Raw genomic sequence first — 14,132 nt, 5'->3', positions numbered from 1 at the left:
ACATAAACCACGGAGGTAACACACGTTTTCTGTTATGATTCAAAGCTTATCACCAGGGAACAAACTGCTGTAGGATGAAAACTTCTCTTTTTTAATTTAAATTCCTTCACCTGACATGTGTTTAGATCACAAAAACATCACACAGGAAGAAAATAAAGCAATTACACGGAGCTAGATTATTCTCAATTTTTATTTCGGAAAACATGACATTAGCTGCATAAGAGACACTGGTTCTTGGAAGGGAGTTACCCGTGTACCTTCCTTAATACTACAGTGACCGTTCGCCTGGAAAACCAGGTAGGATTTGTCTTTCCTCTAAGTTTAAGGAACGTGAAGTACTTGAGCATATTTGATTAAAAGTACACATCAATGTGCAACATATAGATATATAGAGATATAGATATGTGCTAATTAGAAAAAATATAGTGTCTGTGTGACTGAAAACATTATCATAGTGCTGACACTCAGGTGCCTTCTTAATTGCTCATTTTAGTATTCATACCTACATTGTACTACACGGGGAGTTGAGAACTTGAATTACACCTCGAGCAGGGCAAATATTTTAACTCAAGCAAATCTTTCACACTTGTAGCCTTATAGTGTAAGTTGGAAAATACTTGTTTTTCCTGTCTCTGCTTTATCACAGTAGAGTGACAGACCTAATCACATTCACAACTTAAAGCCAGTTCATCAACTTCTGAGAAGTTACTAAAGCAGCTGAAAGGCAGATTTATTTTAAAACTCTTTGATAAACTCTTCCACTAACAGCAGCTCCTGTGGTTAACAACACAGCATGTTACAACATGTGGGAAGCACATTCGAATCGGCTGTTGCCTGCACCTGTTTGGTTGCCTTGTGACAATCAGCAGCACCTCTCTGTTCTCCGAGTCTTCATCAAGTACGAGAGCGCTTTGTACTTCTGGAACAAATCCCAAAATGCCATTCTGGAGATCACTTCCTATAGAGGAAACAGTCCATGAAAGTAAGCAAGAAAGTTAAGCTGAGACTAAATTATAACCTTCATGTGAATAACCACTAAAAAAAATTTAAAATAGGTATCAAAACAATGCTACAAAGTATCATCTGGGGACACCTTGAGAAAATTTATTATAATATTTCTGGGTTTAATTTACACTACATAGTTATCCAGAACTTTAAATGTTGGCATTTCTAAATTTTATTTTAACCAGTAGAATAAGTACTTTTGAAAGCAGATATAGTAGGGTACGGGATGATGATGGGCTTCCAAGGACAGCTTTCTTATTCGTCCCACTCATACTCTTGTTGAAGCCATTAATTTTTCCAAATTGTCACATCAGCTTTTCTTCTGCATCTTTAATTCCGTGTGTGCAAGTATGGAGCTGCACAATACTTCACTGTTCTCATGGGAATGTAAACATCTTTGGCAAAACAGCAGTGTATGGAAAAAAAATCCAGGTTTAATGAGGGGAAGCTAATGTCTTCACAGTGTCCCATTAAATCTTGTTACTAAAGGATTTCTCCTTTACAGGTAGCAATGGCTTTACTTACCAGTGCATGCTGAATGTCAATATAGAGACTGATACTTTGCACAAACCCCATTGTATGTAAAAGTGACAAAATGGCAAAAGTAAAAATCTAAAATGCCTGCAATGCTACTGGATCTACATAAAAACTACTCAAGATTAGTCTTTTCCCTTAAAGAGTAAAACAGGGCAAGAACAGAGAGAAGCATAATCTCTAAATGTATTTTGAGCTACGTTGCTAGGGGACGCGTAGTAGCTTTGTACATTAGATGCTTCCTCTGCTCTGGAAAACTCAAGATTTCACAATAGAATACCCTGCTTATCGTCAAGTAGATTGCCAATCTTTACATGAAAATTGCTATGAAAACATAGTCATGTACTGTTATTAATTTTCCCAGGGAAATAATCTTACCTGCAATAATTACTGTTGCAAAAGCAGCAAATCCCTATTCATCCTTTCCTTCTACAATCTGAGCTCCATATTCAGGATTTGAGAGGAAAACATAAAACAATTCCTGTCCTTCAGGCTCATCATCGTCAAAAATCTTTATGGACACCCTGCTTTCTCTTTGTCCATCCAGCAAAGTCAAAGAGACTGACTGTTCCTCAAAATCTTCGCCTTCCATTGCCCAAGTGAAGTTGGATCTTCCATCAATGGAAGGAAATCCTTCATAAAAGGATATGAATCTGCTCCACTTTGTGCACTCACTCCCCCAAAGGTTTTAATGGTTACTTCAACATCACCAGTAAAACCCTTGGTCCTTCTGATATGAAGTATCGCTGTGTTGGGGGTACTGTTGTTGGCATCTTCTTCAACATAAATAAACTCTGGCCCCAAACTTAGTATTCCATGAAGAATATCATTAGCGAGGATATTAACGGTTGCAACACTGAAAGCTGGATTCACACGTGGACTCCAGGCAAGGTTCACAGGTTGAACATCCAAAATTTCCACACAAGTCAAATTTACAAAAAAAAATTCCTCAATTGCAGAGACAGAGTCATCAATTATTGATATTTCTATCACAGCGTTTGTCTGAAAATGTAAAAACATAAGCTCTCCATTGTAGATGGGTACAAAGTCCTCTAGTGGTTTGGCACTTCCTGGAATGGTCTGATATGTCAATTTAGTGAGATTACTTTGAAAACCAAACAATCTTTGGACATGTAGTGTGTCTGCCCAAACATCATCTTCAACTGAAACAGACCTTGAGTTAAGAGCAAACTGGAAGATCCCCATTGGCTCAATTTCAGCTGTTGTAAAACCCGATCTGAAACAGAAAAGACACCAAAGTTGACAGAGGAAATACGAAGCGTGAAGAAAAGTAAAACATTAAAGCAGAATAATTTCCAGTGAACAATCAATGATGGCTGTAAGAAAGCGGATCAAACAAATGTCTAATAGCAGAGGGAAGAAATAGCAACCATACCAAAGCAAGATGTAACATGATTGCCTGAAAAATGATTTTGTAATAATAGGATCGAACAGCCCTCCTCAGATGCAATGCACCCAAATCAGCACAGGATACAGAGTAAAGTTTAAATAAAATAAAGTCTTCCTGAGAAAATGGAGAAGCAAAGTAAAGTATGATGTTTTTCCGTTCTGGACACAATGAAAGAAGATACATTACAATACAGCCACCCCGAGTAATACCAGTTTTATCTATAGAACAAACTTCCCATTTCAAAGGAAAACTGAGGGATAGACAGATCCTAACAGATCTACAGTTAGAGCCAGGAAGCTAGAGAATGAGAGGAAGTTATTTTAAAACTTACAGTGGGGCTTTGAAATACTAACTGCCCCCTCACAGGAATTTTTTTTCCAGATCTGAGCCCTGTGATCAATATAAACTTAAGCTCTACTTCATTCATATTAAATAGATCCCTTTCTTATTAGAAAATAAGCATAGAGGCAAAACTCTTCGTTAAATCTTGTGTCTTATACCTGTCTGCAGAACTGACCTATTATTCAGTGCTAGAGGCTATCAAATGGCACTAAAATTACAGTGATTTTGGTCAAAAAACTAGACCATTTCCACCACTAAGGGAGCCAAAAGCTCTTCAAAGTCACCTTTACCCTCCCTGGGATGTCATCTTCAGTTTTCTAGGAAAGGTCATTCTCACATACTTAATGTACTTGATTCACAGGGTAAATAGGGGCTCTGAGGACACCAGTCCACAGGACAGACAAGCCCAGGAGAAGGGCTCAATCTCAGGATTTATCCATCCATTTCACTCCTGACTTCCTTCAGATTTGCCACTGTAATTGTAACATGGCGAAGCCAAAACCTTTCTCCATACGTGGTGTTACTCCATGTCCATTCTTTTTATACCACTTCTAGCTATCAATGGCTAAGGATGAATGAAAATAAAATAGCTTGAAGAACAGATAACTTATCTGAGATGGAAAACTACATTAAACGTAATGGTTTTGGTTTTTTAAAAAATAAAAAGGAGGTTTATATAAATTAGGTATTTTCAGAACATTTCTTGTTTTATTTTTCTTATTATAAATAATTTGTTATGTAAGACCTTCTAAATATGGATTTTTAGGGACACGAATGAAAACTGTTAAGAGTTGCTTTCGGTCTTCAGCTTCCCGGCTAAAACTGTTGATCTTCATTGTCTTGACTGTCTCCGTTATTCTAGGCACCTATGAAATAGACTGGAGTTGGATAAAAGCCTCAGTTCTGAACAGGTCAGATCTAGATCACTTTGTTCTCACCTGAGACAAGCTATACAAATTTATCAAAGAATGGACTACAAGTTACTAGCTGCCTAGAATAATAACAACAGGGATTTGTATAAGTTTTGTATCTGTACACAGGTCATAATTCTTATGGCATTGGTGCGACTCAAAAATACAAGTAGCATCCTTACCTCAGGCGAGCCCCACCAGACACATTGCTGTGCGCTGCTGTTAAAGTGATGGCAAATGACTCACATTTATTTAGGCTTGGAGTGGCCTGAAATGAAATCACTTTACTTTGCTCACCAGAGGAAAATGCAACAGTACCTGAAGGAAAGAGAGAGTGAGAGAGAGCAAAAGTCAAAATAATCCAATAGGAATCCTCTTTTTATCTGGCAATGCGCTAAAGTACAGACTTTAATCACAATTCCACTCCATTTAGGAAGAAGAAAACTGGATAAGGGTCTTTCCTATATGAAGCTGTCCTTCATGGCCACAGCATCGTGCCTGCCTCCCAGACATGGATCTATGAAGTTGAAGGGTTTTTTTGCTTATAAAATGAACACATCCCTTATAGCTAAAAATTAGACCATACCATTTCAATCTAATGACGCTTTATTAATAGAGAGAGCATACAGAGGTATATATAACTAAAAGGTGGTATCATCACTTCTGCAACTTTCATAGCTGTTTCCTCAGACTGTTACTCACCAAACAGAGGAGTAATATTGCCTGACTGAGCAAAGTCGGTGATCAGGTCTGCTGGGTATCCTGAGATCCAGCTCACGATGACAGAGCCATAAACTCCTTTTCTGGTGATGACAGCCTGGCCTGTCCCTGCTATAATGTCTGTAAGTCGTAAAATCACAGATTCAAAGCCAACCTGTGGAAACATAATGGATTTTGTTATAGAAAATGGAATAAAAGTGGACAATAACATATATGAAAGAGTACTATATTTTGTAAGGTAGGCATCTTAACAGTAGTTACACATGCATATAAATATATGTATGTACATGTCTATATATGTTTGTGTATATATATATATATATAAATGCTTTCTTCACAACTCTTCAACATTTCTAAATCTTAGACTTCTGAGAATTAGATATCAGGGAAAAAAAGGAACCAGTATGAATGACATTTTGGTACTGAAAACACTGACTATAGCATTTTGTGTCTGTCATTCAAAAGGAAAACAAACCAACCTGCCCTTAATGCTCACATGCAATGGCTGTGGTACCATACAGATACACACAGGTCTAAAATAAAGTATTATTTGTCTATCCAGTGAAAGTAAGTTGTTGTCACATTACATTGTTCACAAAAACATTCTTGATAGTATGATGTACTTTTCTTTCTTTGACCAAAAAATAGAAATGAAAAGATAATTCACACATTCTAAAATGATAAGTGGATGTATGGTAGTAAACAATGTTTACAGAAAGACCATTTGCATCAAGTTCAATTCCAAATTGAAAGACAAAACAGTGTGTCAAGAGAATTAAAATCATTACATAAAGACTTCAATAAAATTTAAGAGACAAAAACTCAGCATGCTGTTGTCTTTGCTTGCCACATAAAAAGGGAACTGTAGCACATATGCCATATTGGAACAGGTATAGTATATTTTTTCTGTCTCATACAAAGCAGACAAATGGAAAATTCCCCACTCAGTGATTAGTCAAAGGTACTGTCAACTGCACTAAAACGCAGCATGACCTCCACTTCTTTTTGCACATGAGACTGCATGCATGCTCTTATCTACTTTGGGGCTGCTGTACTTAAAGGAATAACATCGTCCAGAACTAGCTATTTTCCTCTAAGTCTCAGAACTTCCACTTCATGTAAACAAAAGTATAAGTAAATCATCATATTTATGCTATTTACATTTTATAGATGAAGAGACCTTTTCAAACTGCATTTACACATCTCTATATGAATTTGTATCAGAGAAAAGACAATATACAGTACAAGTAATAACTGGAACAGTCTTGTTGGTCATTAAATTGCTTGCAATGATGAAAACTTTAAGGAGCAAACTGAATTCTTATAGCGGCTGCCTTTTGTAATGAAGCGTACCTTCCTTCTGCGGTAGAAAATTACACTGCAGTCAGTCTACTGACCTGTGAATTGGCAGCTTCCTCAGGAACAAGCAGAATGGCTGACTTCGCTTTTCCTAATATTTTGGCACATCCTTGGCACTTGTCCCAACCAGGCTTACGTTAGTCAGTTCCAGGGTAAAATTCAAGCCCAGTACAATAAACGCCTTTGAGAGGAAGAATGCAATTAAAATGGTGGCAATGTAATTCCACTGAAAACACGATAACCACCAGTTCAAAGAGTTAAGTGGCAGAAAAATCAGCAGATTTTGTTGTTTGCATGAAAAAGCAGTGTTTTCAAGTCAAGCCTTTTGTTGATTATCTTTCTATAAAGAAACACAGTTAAAACAGCAATATTGTGATTGTAATTTACCAGCAGTTAATTGAAAGATGAGTTTATAGAGCAAGTATTGCCATTTTACTGAACTGTATCTAACATAGTGGGTCTCAGCTTGATCTTAACTCTTAGGGTTAATAAGAGTATTTGAATACATAAAATAACAAAATATTGAACTGATAGTAACACAAAGCAATGATGGAAGGAAACACTGGATATTTGAACGCATGCATAGAGTGATTTTGCAGTTATTACCTGAAAATGTGATATTTGAACCCACTTCTAGTCCATAAATAGGAAATTCATTATACCAAAACTCTCTTTTCTGCTTCTTGACAGTGGACAGTATTGAGAGTTCAGTATCTTATTGCAGCACATTTGTATTGTGATGAACACAAATGGAAACAATAGATACCACGTGACTTAAAAGGATAATACAGACCTGGTTGCTTATTGGCACTCTTTTCACTCCAAAGCTGGCACCGTCTTTTATTGTGAGGTATCCCACCTCATTCTCAGGCTCAATTAGTGCTTCTTCACAATGAGATGTGATATGGTACTCCACAATTGCTTCTCCAAATGCCCCAGCATGCCGAGTTACATTGATCTGAACATACCGACGATCCAGGTTCCTCTCTACGAGTACTGACTGCTGGTCAGAGTACAGGGCGAACACTCCATAGGGGTCATCATTTGCAAACACATTGATTTCCGAAATTCTTTTCTCTTGGTCTAAATCTGCTCCACCTTCTACTGAAATCAGCTGCACCACATAGTTCTCAACCAGTCCTGGAACATCGTCAGGTAACAGGTAGATGATTATCTCAGCTGTGCTCTCCTGGTCAGCAATGACAACAGATCCCTCTGTCCTAAGAAAGTCACCCGTGATGTCAGATTCACTACGTATTTCCAAGTAAACCTGAAATTTATTTAGAAAATGCACAAAATGAAGGCAATATCACCCACAGAGTCGGAAACTTTCACATTCATGGTTCAGTATAGATTGCATACGGAATAGGTTGGGTTTAGATGGGTAAAATAAAAATTTGTTTAAGTATGCATAGAAAGAAGCACATAGACTATCTTACAAAGTGGTGTGTTGTTCTTCCAGCAGTACTGTGAATGCAAAGATTAGCTTTGTATATCTTCTGGACACCTACGTAAAACTATACGGAATCTCTGAACAATTGCTTGAAATTATTTCTATTTTTACACCAAGATATCCTTGCTGTTTTTCCAGTTTCCAGAATTCCTCACAACAGAAAGGTGTGAAGAGTTCTCATTAAACACATTAGATGCTTTTTATTTTATTTTTTTTTTTTTTAAATAAATGAGTACTTGTGAAAATGCTGACTTGCAAACAACTTTAGGTAAAGACAATGTAGGTGATGATTCTAAAATGTCTGATTCTTACCTTTACATATGGCTGAAAAAGAGTAAATTGTGCGGATCTCAAAGAAAGCTCACTATGAAAGTCTGGTCTCTCCTGTTCTCCCATCAAAAGCACAGGAGCAGAGGGAGAGAGAAAGCAAGACAAGCACTCCAGTGCTGGTTTTCTGGTTTTTTCACTGACCAGGGGAGACTGAATCTGACTCTACAAACCACAACTACTAGAGCTGAGCCCTTGCTAAACTCAGTCTAAAAGGCGACATTTCAAAATCTGAGAAATACGCAATTGAAAGGCACAGAATAAGATCTCCCTCCATGCATTGATACAGAGGATTATTTCAGATTATAATGTTGATTAGGAAGAGAGTGAGAATACCGTTATGTTTCCCATGGTGCCCTGGATTCGTCTGACAAACAGTGTAATACTTTGTGGCCCTTCCACTGCAGAGGGTTCTGTGAAGTTTTTCTCAGTTAACGATTCAGGAGCAAACTGTACCATTCTGTTGGGATCACCAAACTTCTGTATCTTTAAGGAAGTAATTGAATAAAAAAAAATTCAACAATCAGAAATGTAAAGTGAATAGCATTCTTGTTTGAAACATTGAGATTTTCATTGCTAGATGCTATAGGGAATGTATCAATTAGTTCTTCCTCTTGAGTTTTCTCCTCTTAAGAAGACTCAAGAGTACATCAGTATTTAGAAGAGAGTCTGAGAGAGTCTGCTCTCTAATAGGTCATTTCCCAACTTATACTGGAACCTGGGGTTGTTCCTGCCCAGACACAAGACTCTACACTTGCCCTTGTTCTATTTCATTACATTTCTCCCTGCCCAACTCTCCAGCCTGTCCAGGTCTCCCAATGGCAGCACAGCTTCCAGTGTCAGCCACTCCTCTCAGCTTGGTGTCATCAGCAAACTTGCTGATAGTCACTCTGTTCCCTCATCCAAGTCATTGATGAATATATTGAATGATACAGGCCCCAGTACTGACTCTTGAGGGACTGCACTAGATACAGGCCTCAACTGGACTCTGCCCCATTGACCACGACCATCAAACCCATGTAGCAGGGGAGGCAAAAGAAAAAGAGGCAAATGACAAGCTATTCAATCATTATGATTACCCTTCAAAGCTTTGCAGGATAAATACCAATAACAGAGATCTCAAGAGGAAGAAAAGCAATAATGACTTACTATTAGTATAATGCTGTTTGCCTTAGGATCTAGTTCTGCTTCACCTTTCATAAGGCTCAGCCTAATAATGAAGATCTCCTGAACTTCAACTTCTTCACGAGGATGGATTTGTAGATTAATAGTTCTCAGCCCTCCTTCTCCTTCTCCAAAATAGAATGATCCGTTCACAGGGTCACCAATGTCACTATTCAAGGGAGATAAAAACCTCTTCTGAATTGGGTCCCAAGATGTCCCAATTAATCTGTGGAAGATACCAGTTTCAGATTTACAGTAGTGACATATTATAACTGCCTCCCAGGTCGGGGGAAGTGACAGAGTAACACAAGCGACATAAAAATTCTTGCATCTGCTAACAAGCTACATTTAAATATGTGCTCTTTTTACAGAACACAACATATTAATAATTGATTATATGTGGGAAAATATAGAATCCTTTGGAGAAAAATAAACATTCAAAATAGAAATTCTGAAGTGCTAGTTAGCCACAATGCCATTTTATTAAATTCTAGATATTAGTTACAGAAAAGAAAATAAACTGAGGTTTCTGTAGCACGTAACAGGAAATGCACAGGCCAGTTTACTTTTCTCTTCCTTTCACAAGTTGTTTTGAAAAGCTCACCAAATAAGTATCCTGACCAGAAACATTCCCTGGCAAGTGTGATATCAAGACTGAGAACCACAAATATTTTCTGCAATAGAAGTTTTTAATGCCTCAAATCACGATTCACACTTCCTCAGGCTGATTAAAAGCTAGAATATTTTCAAAATTTCCCACAAATTAGATTGGTTTTGAAGGGGTCCTATTCAGCATCTTAAAATTATTATTTTGACACTTAATTGTTTTTCAGTTTTCTTCAATGACTTCTAGGAAAAGTCCAAGAAGACCACGGCAGTTTTCACATGAGGAGAGCAGTAGCTCATGGCCTTTAATGCCAATTTTCCAATCATTTGCCCAGACTGTGGAAGCCTTATCTTGGTTCATATTTATACTTTCACTTTGGCAGTGATACATACAGACTAAAAAAAGTCTAGAGGCCTCATAGTAAACAATTTACTGAAAATGAAAATAAATTGACCAGCTTCAGGAAGTAATTCAACTGAGTTCAATTAAATTAGCGGTGGTGCATGAAATTAACTATATTTTCAATGGGATTGGGAGATGGTTCAAAATAAAGTACACCAGACCATACTAAAAGGAGAAAAGCAGGAGGACAAAGAGAAGATCAAAAAAGTAACAATATTTTCTGTTCTTCTGCAACTATACAGAATTCACACTTAATGAAAAGCTGCAACTATCCCATTAGAAATCAGTCACAAGGAAGCCCCTGACGGCAAAAAAAGAAGATTTTTGGCCTTGTCACTGGAAAACGTTCAGTTTTTGAGAACCAGGGCCCACCTGTGTCTCCCCAAACAATTTTCCTGTCCTTTCCAGCACCAGCGACACTGTTGTCGGTGTATCGGGGTTGGGAAGAGTAATTCGACTTTGGCTGAGAAATCGGATGATGCCCTGGGGGCAGTCGCTTTTGGCAATGGTGACCTGGCTCAGTAGATGGAGCCCAAGGGCTGCTCCACCAGTGGCTCCCGTCAGCTGGATTTCAAATTGCTCCGCAAATTCGCTGCATGGAAAAAAAAACCAGAAAAAAAGACCTTCTGAGACACACAAGAACAAAAAATTAAAATTATGATTTGTCATTCAACCATGCGTCCAGCTGGATGTGTTTAAAGATATACAGAAGTCATCTCTGTAAGCATACAGCAGAAGATTCCCCCCATTTGCAGAGAATGGTGATATCTGAAATAAAAATATTGTTTTATTTTCCACATGTGCTAAATTTAAAAAAAAAAAAAAAAATCAGCAAAATATTTTATTATTCACAGCAATACTATTAACACCCAAACTTTCTGATAATCTAGGTAAAAAGAATGTAGTTGTTTGCATAAAATTTAACAGGCACTATGAAACTCCAATAATAGCTTCTTTTCCCTCCCTTTAAATATTTCAGGGCTGCAGAAATTTGCTTTTCAATTCAAACTCTGCTGACAGGCACACTGCACGTGCTAAAAAACAGTTTCTCAGAAGTAGATTAGTGAATAAATATCTGAAAAAAATAATTACCTTTCTTCATCATCTGTGATAGAGATATAGATAAAAGTCTGGTTCTGGCCACGATAAAAAATGACAGAATCATTATGGATGATGTAGTCAGCGTTCAGAAGTGCAGAAATACTTCGAGAAAGGAAATCGGCTGTTACATCGCCATACGTTCCACGCTTTCTCACAACAGGAATCATGATTAATCCAGCATCCTCTTGAACTTCAAGAAAAATTGGGAAAAAAAAGTTATTTTATTTCAAAATTTGTGAGAGAGCCACAGGCTTATCCTCTAAACCATAGTGAAAACCTCTGGTAAACTTACCCTGTAGAAGGATATACTGTGGATCAAATTCTATGATGCCTTCTGCATTATCACTTTTTGCTATAGTGACTCGTACTGTGGAGATATTTCCTATTACTGGGGGTTGAGCTATCTGTAGATCATTTTCCTTTACGGTGAAATCAAATCCACTTGCAAGAACATAAAAAGGAATATTACATTAAAAAAAAATCTTGCAAAAGTATTGTAATGCAAGTATGACAATTTTCAATTACCACAAATACTTTTATTTTCTGACAGTTACCACTGAAGATTTTTGGTCACACTTTTTCAAACTATATCTGCAAAACTGGCAGTTTTTTCACAGAAATGTGGGTCTTTCGCTTTTTCTTTCACATTTTCTTCTTCTTTGAGTTTCATGTGATTTGACAACTTCTATGTAGTGGATGGACTTTCAGCTTTAATAAATCTGAATCAGCAAAATCTTAAAATTAATGTTGAAAGAATTTGGATTGCCATACATCCAATTTGTATTATTATTACTATTATAGCTGCCATATGAAATTTTACAGTAAAACACCTGAAATCCAGCGGTGCCTTTATGCAGGTAGGTCAGATTCCAAATACAGTTTGATCTCCTGCTTTTAATTAATTTTATCTTATAATTAATTTTATCTTGACCTTCCTTGGAGTTCCACTTTGGTAATCATCACTGAAAAGTCTTCAGGACCTTCAGGAAAGTCGTCATCATGAATTTCAACCGAAATCATTCTACTCTCCTCATGTGGTTCAAATAACAGTTCCCTTACTGTGGGGGTGAAATCAACTCCCTCCTCTGCAGTCCCATTTATTCTCTGGAAGCAAAGACGCACTTTGCCATAGGATCCCCTTGAACGCAAAACAGTGATGTTAACCTGAGGGAGAGAGGACATTTGCTTTAAAAAATGGCTTTGCTTTTCTGTTACCATTCTGAGACTGTTCTATAGGCACCTTCTCAACGGTTCTGCCAGGTGACAATTTGCTGCAGTAAGTGCAGAATACACATAATTTAACAGACAGGCATCTTTCTCAGAGTATTAAAAACACCAAAAGCCTCAGATGGACTGTGCTATGATAAATGCAGAATAAATCTCTGCCTTTTTTTTTTTTCCTAAAGTTAAGTATAAATCTACCGACAATATTGATATCTATCGATATTTTACGTAAGAAGGAATTTTAACCATATACCCATTTTTCTTCTTCTGTTGTCAGCAATATTTCTCGTGAAAATGTAAACTCTCCGTATGGAAAATCACTGGCGGCCATGGTAATATTTGCTGTGCTGCTAGATTCATTTATGAGTCCTCCATCACTGATCCCAGTTAATTCAAATGTGTAGTAATGCTTCTCCTCAGGACGGTTATCATCGACAGCCTAGGGAGAAGAATCAATTAACCATTTCCAGGTAGAGAGGTATAACTAATTTCTAATCAAGATGCTGGCTAGATAAAAGGAAGAACCTGAAAGAGCTACTGGTGTAAAATCTCTTGTACCTGTATTAGAACCACTGCTGCACACTGCCTGTCTCGCATTGTCAAGGTCTCCAACGTCTCAATAAATTCTGTGTGATGACGGGGTGTTATATTCCAATATATTATGATTTCACCAAAAATCCCTGGGCCACGTGTCAGGCTGCAGAATGCAAACACAGATTTAATCTTCTACCTTTAATATTTGATACCAAATCCAGAGATATAAAGCATAGATATTGTTGTGCATGGAAGAAATGTTACCAGCACTGTGAAGCTTGAATTTTAATCTATTAAGTCACTATTAAGATCTTTACCATAACCTCTTCAGAGCAATAACGTGTCTGCAGTTCTGATTTACTTCCCCATGTTGGGAGGCATCTTGAGCTGTATTTTTACCCAGAGCACTTTATAGTTTCTTTGTGCATACAGTCCAACGTTGGCAGCTGAAAACTGAGCTGTCTTTCTGCTTTTCAGGAAACAGACATGCAAAACAGAAGGGAAATGGGACTTACGGGTAGCACCCAGAGGTAATTTGGTTTTGAAGGCAGAAAGATACGAGAATAGTACTATGAGATCACTTGAGAAATGTTCTGTGTGCTGCTTGTCTAAAAAGCTAGAGGCTAATCCTACTCATGACATTGTCGGTGAACTGAAGCATGGCAAGAAATTGTCTATACCATGATCTAGTACATGTTCTAAACTGGTGCTGCACAAAGCATCCCTTTGTCTGTTGGGATTCTCAGGGCAGCATGAGAATCTTGTTTTCTTGCTTCTATTTGCTGTTTCACTAAGGGAAAGTGTTGTAATACTTTTTCTCCAATTCTGTTAGAAGGTATCGTAACATTGTGATTTCTTCATCTTGTTTTCAGCTGACTGAATGCAGTGAAAGAATTGCATCTTGTTTCAACTAAGACCCAGTGCTGCTTTGGTTATGCTGATCATCGTAACAATGTACCGAATTTCAGTTCAAGCACCAACCCTGAACTGAATCCTGAAAAGCACAAAGCATCTTCAAATATAATTGACTACCTTCCC

The sequence above is a fragment of the Nesoenas mayeri genome (assembly GCF_963082525.1).
Source record: "Nesoenas mayeri genome assembly, chromosome: 21".
NCBI classification, from domain to species: Eukaryota; Metazoa; Chordata; class Aves; order Columbiformes; family Columbidae; genus Nesoenas; species Nesoenas mayeri.
This window is presented reverse-complemented; position numbering follows the sequence as displayed.